Source organism: Aegilops tauschii, chromosome 6 (assembly GCF_002575655.3).
Source record: "Aegilops tauschii subsp. strangulata cultivar AL8/78 chromosome 6, Aet v6.0, whole genome shotgun sequence".
NCBI lineage: Eukaryota > Viridiplantae > Streptophyta > Magnoliopsida > Poales > Poaceae > Aegilops > Aegilops tauschii.
Window position 1 is genome coordinate 236,943,207 of NC_053040.3, and position 7,793 is coordinate 236,950,999.

General features: G+C 42.4%; 1 long non-coding RNA gene across 3 annotated transcripts; it reads right to left on the reverse strand.

Moving 5' to 3' along the window:
• Positions 1–4,047: 4,047 nt before the first annotated feature.
• Positions 4,048–7,378, reverse strand: LOC109743944 (uncharacterized). 3 transcript variants are annotated; one of them, XR_012187670.1, is made up of 3 exons: positions 6,889–7,378; positions 5,161–6,821; positions 4,048–4,443 (listed from the first exon to the last, which is right to left on the reverse strand). It is a non-coding gene; the product is annotated as an uncharacterized lncRNA (long non-coding RNA). The 3 variants fall into 3 exon arrangements; XR_002228201.3 differs by having other exon boundaries at positions 5,161–5,282; positions 6,889–7,358; XR_012187669.1 differs by lacking the exon at positions 6,889–7,378 and having other exon boundaries at positions 5,161–6,882.
• Positions 7,379–7,793: the final 415 nt, after the last annotated feature.

Genomic DNA, 7,793 nt, shown 5'->3' on the forward strand with positions numbered 1-7,793 from the left:
GCTGGACCCATATACACAGTGGCGCCTGGCAACTTATTCCGATGGATCACCACTTCTTCTTGTCTGTATACAGGGCACTGCTAATGTTACTAAGGAAGCAGGTGTTGTCTCGCATGGTCGCACTCTCCGGACCTATTCCAACATCCGTTGCAGGGTATTCGGGATGGATACTGGTGTACTAGCACCAACACCTTCTCCCTGGTTCAGTATTGAAAGTCTTGGAGGAAACTCGCTCTTCCTTGGACAAAACTATCCAATGATGGTGGAAGGCGATCCAGCTGCTGTTGACACAACGTTACCACCATTTATGAGAAGCAACTGTATCTATACCTCGGACATTGCTATGCTTCCCTACTGTCCCAATATGGGTCCTGACATAGGCCGCTTCATCCTGGATGATCAGTCCTGCGTTAGTCTCGAGATTGACAGTTGATAATCCCCAAGTGCAGGGAATCATCATAGCAATTCCCAATGGTGGAAGTGATAAGCATGGAGTGTAGAACCCACAAGGAGCTAAAGGTAAGATCAATATTCTCTCAAGTCCTATCTGCCACTGATACGACTCTACGTACACCGAGCGTTTGCTTCCAACTAGAAACGAGAAATAAAACTACGTTCTGGGTATGAAGAGGATAACTTTGCAGGATATCGGAGAGCTAAAATATAAAAGTAGGTGTTGTTATCATGAAGTTAGAATATATTACTAAATATTAGAAATAGCGAGTGTGGAATAATGATGGATCGGTGTGCGGAATTGTCCTAGGCAATTGTTAACAAGACTGGTAATCACTATTGCAATTTCATATGAGGGAGAGGCATAAGCTAACATACTTTCTCTTCTTGGATCATATGCACTTATGATTGGAACTCTAACAAGCATCCGCAACTACTAAATATCATTAAGGTAAAAAACAACCATAGCATTAAAGCATCAAGTCCCCTATATCCCATACACAACAACCCCCTTACTCGGGTTTATGCTTCTGTCACTCAAGCAACCCACTATAAGAGAATCATGAACGTATTGCAACACCCTACAGCGGGAATCCCTCACGCTTGCGCGACAGAGAGGGCACAATAGGACAGCACCAAAATAAAACATACAACTCATACCAATCTAGATCATCAATCAACCCAAAGACAAAGGATATCTACTGAAAACATCATAGGCTGGCAACACATCATTGGATCATAATATGTGGCATAAAGCACCATGTTCAAGTAGGGATTACAGCGGGGTGCGGGAGAGTGGACCGCGTAAAAGAGATGAGGATGGTGATGTTGATGAAGACGATCACCGAGGCGATGATTCCCCTCCTGATGGCACTCCAGCGCGACCGAGAGAGAGAAGGAGAGGTTCTCGCCCTTGTGCTTCCTCCTCCATGGCCTCCCCCTAGATGGGGAGAGGTTCTTCCTCTGGTCCTTGGCCTTCATGGCGATGATGACCCCTCCGAGATCCTCCTCCATGGCCTCCAGTGATGTTTGCCCCCTCCGGCACGGTGCCAGAGAGGGCCTAGATTGATTTCTCGTGGCTACAGAGGCTAGCGGCGGTGGAACTTCCGATCTAGGTTATTTTCTGGAGGTTTTTGTATTTATAGGAATTTTTGGTGTCAGTTTCACGTCAAGGGGTCTCCGAGTCGTCCACGAGATAGGGGGCGCGCCCAGGGGGTAGGGCGTGCCCTCCACCCTCGTGGACGGCTCGGGACTCTTCTGGTCCATCTCCGATGTTCCGTGGGCTTCTTCTGGTCCATAAAAAATCATCAAAAATTGGCACGTCAATTGGACTCCGTTTGGTATCCCTTTTCTGTAAAACTCTAAAACAAGGAAAAAACCGAAATTGGCACTGGGCTCTAGGTTAATAGGTTAGTCCCAAAAATCATATAAAATAGCATATAAATGCATATAAAACATCTAAGATGGATAATATAATAGCATGAATACTCATAAATTATAGATACATTGGAGATGTATCAGCATCCCCAAGCTTAATTCCTGCTTGTCCTCGAGTAGGTAAATGATAAAAGAAATAATTTATGAAGTGTGAATGCTAGCAAGTGCACAAGTTTGATAAATGATAATTTCAATCACCTTTTCTAGCCATCATTATATGTCATAACAGTATCTCATCATATAAAACTTTTCATGATCAAGTAACAAGCTATTCACATCTTAAAGTATAGATCATAAACTTTCTTGAAACTAACAAACTATTTTTTCAGTCATCAAACAATTGCATTTCATCTTATTTTCAGGAAGGGTCTATGTCAGAGCTTTGATTTAGCAAACTCCACATACTCAACTATCATTTAATCATTCACAATTGCTAACACTCATGTGATATTTATGGGTTCAAAGTTTTAATCGAACACAGAGAAAGATAGGGGCTTATAGTTTCGCCTCCCAACCTTTTACCTCAAGAGTAATGTCAACAATAATACTTTATGAAAACCTACATCCAAGGGGATATATATATCCGGATCGCTCCAACACAAAGTGCTTGCCAAAGGAAAAAGTGTAAAAAGGAAAGGTGAAAATCACCATGACTCTTGTATAAGGGTAGAAGGTAAAAGTAAAAGATAGGCCCTTCGCAGAGGGAAGCAGAGGTTGTCATGCGCTTTTATGGTTGGATGCACAAAATCTTAATGCAAAAGAACGTCACTTTATATTGCCGCTTGTGATAAAGACCTTTATTATGCAGTCCGTCGCTTTTATTTCTTCCCTATCACAAGGTCGTATAAAGCTTATTTTCTTCGCACTGATAGATCATACATATTTAGAGAGCAATTTTTATTGCATGCACCAATGACAACTTACTTGAAGGATCTTACTCAATCCATAGGTAGGTATGGTGGACTCTCATGGCAAAACTGGTTTAAGGGATGTTTGGAAGCACAAGTAGTATTTCTACTTGGTGCAAAGAATTTGGCTAGCACGAGAAGGAAAGGAAAGCTCAACATGTTGGATGATCCAAGACAATATAAAGTTTCGGATATAGGAAAACATAACCCATTAAGTTGTCTTCCTTGTCCAACATAAACCTTTTAGCATGTCATATTTTAATGAGTGCTCACAATTACAAAAGATGTTCAAGATAGTATATTTATATGTGAAATCTCTCTTCCTTCAATATTCTTTCATGAATTGTTCAAGTGACCAATTCTGCGTTTGCTAACTTTCAATAAGTTTGCTACCTATACTTATTCTGTGTGAAGTCATTACTCCCCATGGTATAAGCATATGAAACATATATAAATTCATATTTATGATATTCAATTCATTCAACCATTTACTCATAGGATGTACGTGAAGCACGTGAGTAAATGACAAACTACTCCAAAAGATATAAGTGAAGGACACTGAGTAGTCAAATAATTAACTAGCCATGGGAGGATTCTTTTTCATTCAAGATTTCAGATCCAATGATTTTATTCAAACAACAAGTAAAATTGAAAATACGCTCCAAGCAAAACACATATCATGTGACGAATAATAATATAGCTCCGAGTAAGGTATACCGATAGTTTTGAAGACGAAAGAGGGGATGCCTTCCGGGGCATCCCCAAGCTTAGGCGCTTGAGTCTTCCTTGAATATTACCTTGGGGTGCCTTGGGCATCCCCAAGCTTAGGGTCTTTCCACTCCTTATTCTCCTCATATCGATATCTCACCCAAAGCTTGAAAACTTCAATCACTACTAGAAATCCACACTTTACCTAGGGCCATATACCCTAGGTGAAAAGCAAAAAACCATAGGGAAAGACTTTACCTAGAGCTTGCCCTAGGTAAAGAACCCTAGGTGTAGTATAGTCGGGAAAGAGCTCTTTCCCTAGAGTGCATGAGGAAGCCCTAGGGAAACCATCTTTACCTAGGGGCACAAACCCTAGGGAAAGACTGTAGGGTCCATCTAAATTGTGCCACCCTGCAACTTTCCCTAGAGTTCTTTCCCTACCAGATGTTTGAATAATACCCTAGGGATACATCATATTCATATCTTCCCTGTACAAATATGAAATTTGAATATAAATTCATATCAACCATAATTCAAATAATTAAATCAGAGCAAAATTTTAAATTTGTAAATCACATCCAAAATTCATCATACACCACATCAGATTCATAATCAATGAACACATACATCAGATATGTAGTCAACTGAAGGCCAAATTCAAAAAATAAGCTATGACAAGTTAGTCGTTGCAACTAGAACACTGTGACCAACATGTACAAGCATTGTTGGTCACGCCGAGTATCAAATAAACTTGTTACAGCATGCTATCTATACATGCACCCGACATCATTAACTATCAAGAGGTTGGCTTCCGAGGAGTGACAAGCTGAGGTAGTTCCAGATGCATTATCAATAAAAATCCAAACATCCCTGCAACACCAGCGTCAGGCTCCAGAATCAAATCTTGTGGAGAAGCATCCAGAGTGACATTATGGTCCTGAAATTATGATGACAAGCAGTTTAGCACATAGTTATAAGGCGGGTATTCTGGTAGAATTTTGGAAGCATAATTACAATGTGCACAATATGGACAGGACAAGAGAATGTAATCCCTCCCCACAGCACACATAGCCCTGGCAATAATATGATCATACTTCGCACCGAAGCAGCAGAACCATACATACCACCACACATAAAGCTTTGCTCATCGCAAAAGCAGGCATTTGAACATCAGAATTGCAGGAACATACAAAGTTTGTATAATCCGAAGTTAATTTCAGAAAAGTTACATGATCTGCATGTTGCTAAGCACACAAATTTAGTGGTTCTTGGCTCTTTTCAAGGATCTGCAAGACAAGGTCCCGGTTGTGAAAACATACATGTCCAGTTAAGTGATGTGTTGTGTACCCACTACTCAGATCATGCTTACTCTGTTCTACAGGAAAAATGAAGCAAAGGAAAGGATAGCTCTATGGATTAGTGTTCCCCTAGTTCTGTAAAGCTTCAGCTGAATTTGAGCCGCAGAAAAAGCAGAAGAAACTAATCAATCAAAATATACTAACTCTATTGATGTGGTTTTCATAGCTCCCAATTACAATAATAGAGGTAAAATAATTTTCTCATATTTCATTGGATGTTGATTTTATGAATGGAAACGAATTTAAGCAAATCATCACTCTAAAATCTATAACTGGCTGAAGCAAAATGGTCTTACATCCATGCAAGAGCTCTTCCCCTATGAGATGCATGTGCATATGCTGGTGAATCTGTATCCCAAGTTGATGTTGCTTCTCCAAGCTAGAAACACCAATGTAGCCTTTAAACATTCATCGGTACCTTTAAATCACAAAAACATTCAGTCAGGAAATATGTTTTAAGTTGAAAAATATGTTTTAAGTTAACAAAATGGGATCATTAGAAGGAAGATTGTTCCAGTAACCATCGCGATTTCCCTGAAAAGATAGGATATAGAATACCTATCAACAACTTTGGTTGCTTTGCCCACACAAACAATCAACAATCTAGTTGACATAGTATCCAGAGTACTAGCATGCAACGGCAGAGCTTCACAGGGGCGAACCTGGGCGGTTGCCTCCCAGCGAAAATGAAAAAAATTAGTACCAGGTAGTAGTACTGCACACTACAACCCATAAGGCATAGTTATCACATCCTTCTCACGCTCTGCATAGGAGACAAACAAGCAGCGAAACAATACTATAGCGCGCCTTCTACTCTTTTGTCTAGCGCGGACTTTGCGACCGGTGACGCGTGAGCATGGGGTCGGGGAGCCAGAACACAGGCCACTGGAGCTTACTAGCGTTGGGGCCAGATGCCAGAGGCTGGTGGTTAGAGCTCCTGGGCTCGTCTAGTCGCGGTCGTGCTTAGGCATCAGGCCACTGCCGGTGTCATGTACAAGTGAGGCTATGAGCAGCAAGAGCAGTCTAGCCTCACTCTCCCCACTGGGAATTTAATCCTGCTATACTGAAGTGCCAAGCTTGTATTTTCTACTTCGAAGATTATTAAGACAATGCTACGTAATATGTTGGAAGATGATTTTTTATCCAGTAGCTTATGTTAAGCACGGAGAGTAAAATCACAGTCAACAATTTCTTATGCAATTTAGGAGCGGGAAGAAACAAAGAGCTGATCCTTAGTGATTAACTCAATACTACATATTTATTTAGTATTTTGGTTTAGTTTCATTTGTTACCAAGTAGCTTATATATAATTAATGTTAGAAATGTATTTTGTAAGCTAATGTGGATAGGATCAATGTAATTATCTATGTTCTCAGTATTCTGCAAAATCTAACTTGTTTAAGTGGATGGCGTCCGCATATCCGTGAGTGACCGCGAACAGAAAAATAATCTAAGAGGGTTGTTAAACTAACAAAGATTAATGCAATTTTTGCTTCGCGGACATGCAGATGCCTCCACTTGCATCCCTTATACGTGTATTTGTATTTGATTTTTTGTTTTACCTTCGCCCCTCCTAAGATTTCTTTCAAGCTCCGCCACTATTAGCATGGACAACCTGCATCATAGTAGCCATATATCTGTCTTTAATTCTGAACTTGAACTTAAAAGATTTACCCACTAGATCTTGTATGTGAAAATGCTACTTTTAAGTTCTAGATCTGGACATAACGGGCACGCTGAACATCTAAATTGATAGACTTGTAAGCTCTGGATCTGGAAACGTGCAAGCGGAAACACCTAAATGAATAGACATGTACTACTAAACCTACATGGGCGGATGTGCAAAGGGGAAACTGATATTCTGCCACAACGTCAAGCTAGCCGAGAGCAGTAGTGAAGTAACCTATGCATAATTTCTTGACAAGCAAATCACAGAGACGAGCCTCGCTTCCAGGATCTGCACACGGAACAAATCAGAACATATACAGCTACCTAAACCAGAGAGCGAGAGACAGGGAGAGAACCTTTGGAGAGAAGTCGAGGTGGTGGGCGCGATCTTGATCTAGCGGGGAGGTGGATGCCGTTATCCTCGCCGTAGTGCTCGAGGGGCAGGAGAGGAGGGGGCGGGGGCGGTGCAGAAGAGTATGGGGCCGTCGGGGAGGAGCTCGCCGGTGACGTAGTGTCAGGGTGGTGCTCGTCAGGGACAACCGCGTCGTGGGGGAGCTCGAGGTGGCGTTGAGAAGGCGACGGTGGCGGCAGTCAGATCTGCGAGAGGACATCGTGCCCACCGCCGGATGGTCCGACTCGGTCACCGATGTTGGGGAGAAGGGGAGGAAGAGGCTACGCGGTGGAGCAGGGCCGGTAGGGGCGCGACGGGGTGGTGGCGCACGGCGGGCCATGCGATGGGGCCATGGGGAGATGAAGATTGAGGAGAGAAGGATGGGGGATTTTCTCTGGCGGCGGGGGGCGGCGAAGGCTTGAGGCACGGGTGAAGGAGACCAAATTTAGCCAAAATTTTTGACACTGCGAGCCCTTTCTCCCTTTGCTATCTCACTGCAGAATGGGCCCTCATGCGCAGGGGCAAATAAAAGGCGTGCGCCGTCGACGCGGGAGGCCATAGCTTGGTGGTTTTTCGGGGTGGATGGTAAGCACGTGGCACCAGTACTTTGGGAAATTTTATTTTCCAGTTTTTTTGCAGCAAAATTGTCTTTCCCTAGAGGGGCACTATTCATTACTTTTCTTTCCCTTGAGGAGATTAATAAGCTCTAGGTGAAGGCCTTGGCCCTAGGTAAAACGTAGATTTCTAGTAGTGAATCACACAAAACTTAACGGAACTTCGTGAGATAGGTTAGTATGATAAAGAGTAAACCATTCACTTTGGTACTGTCAAAGACAAGGTTCATAATTGTTCTCAAACAATTCCTACTGT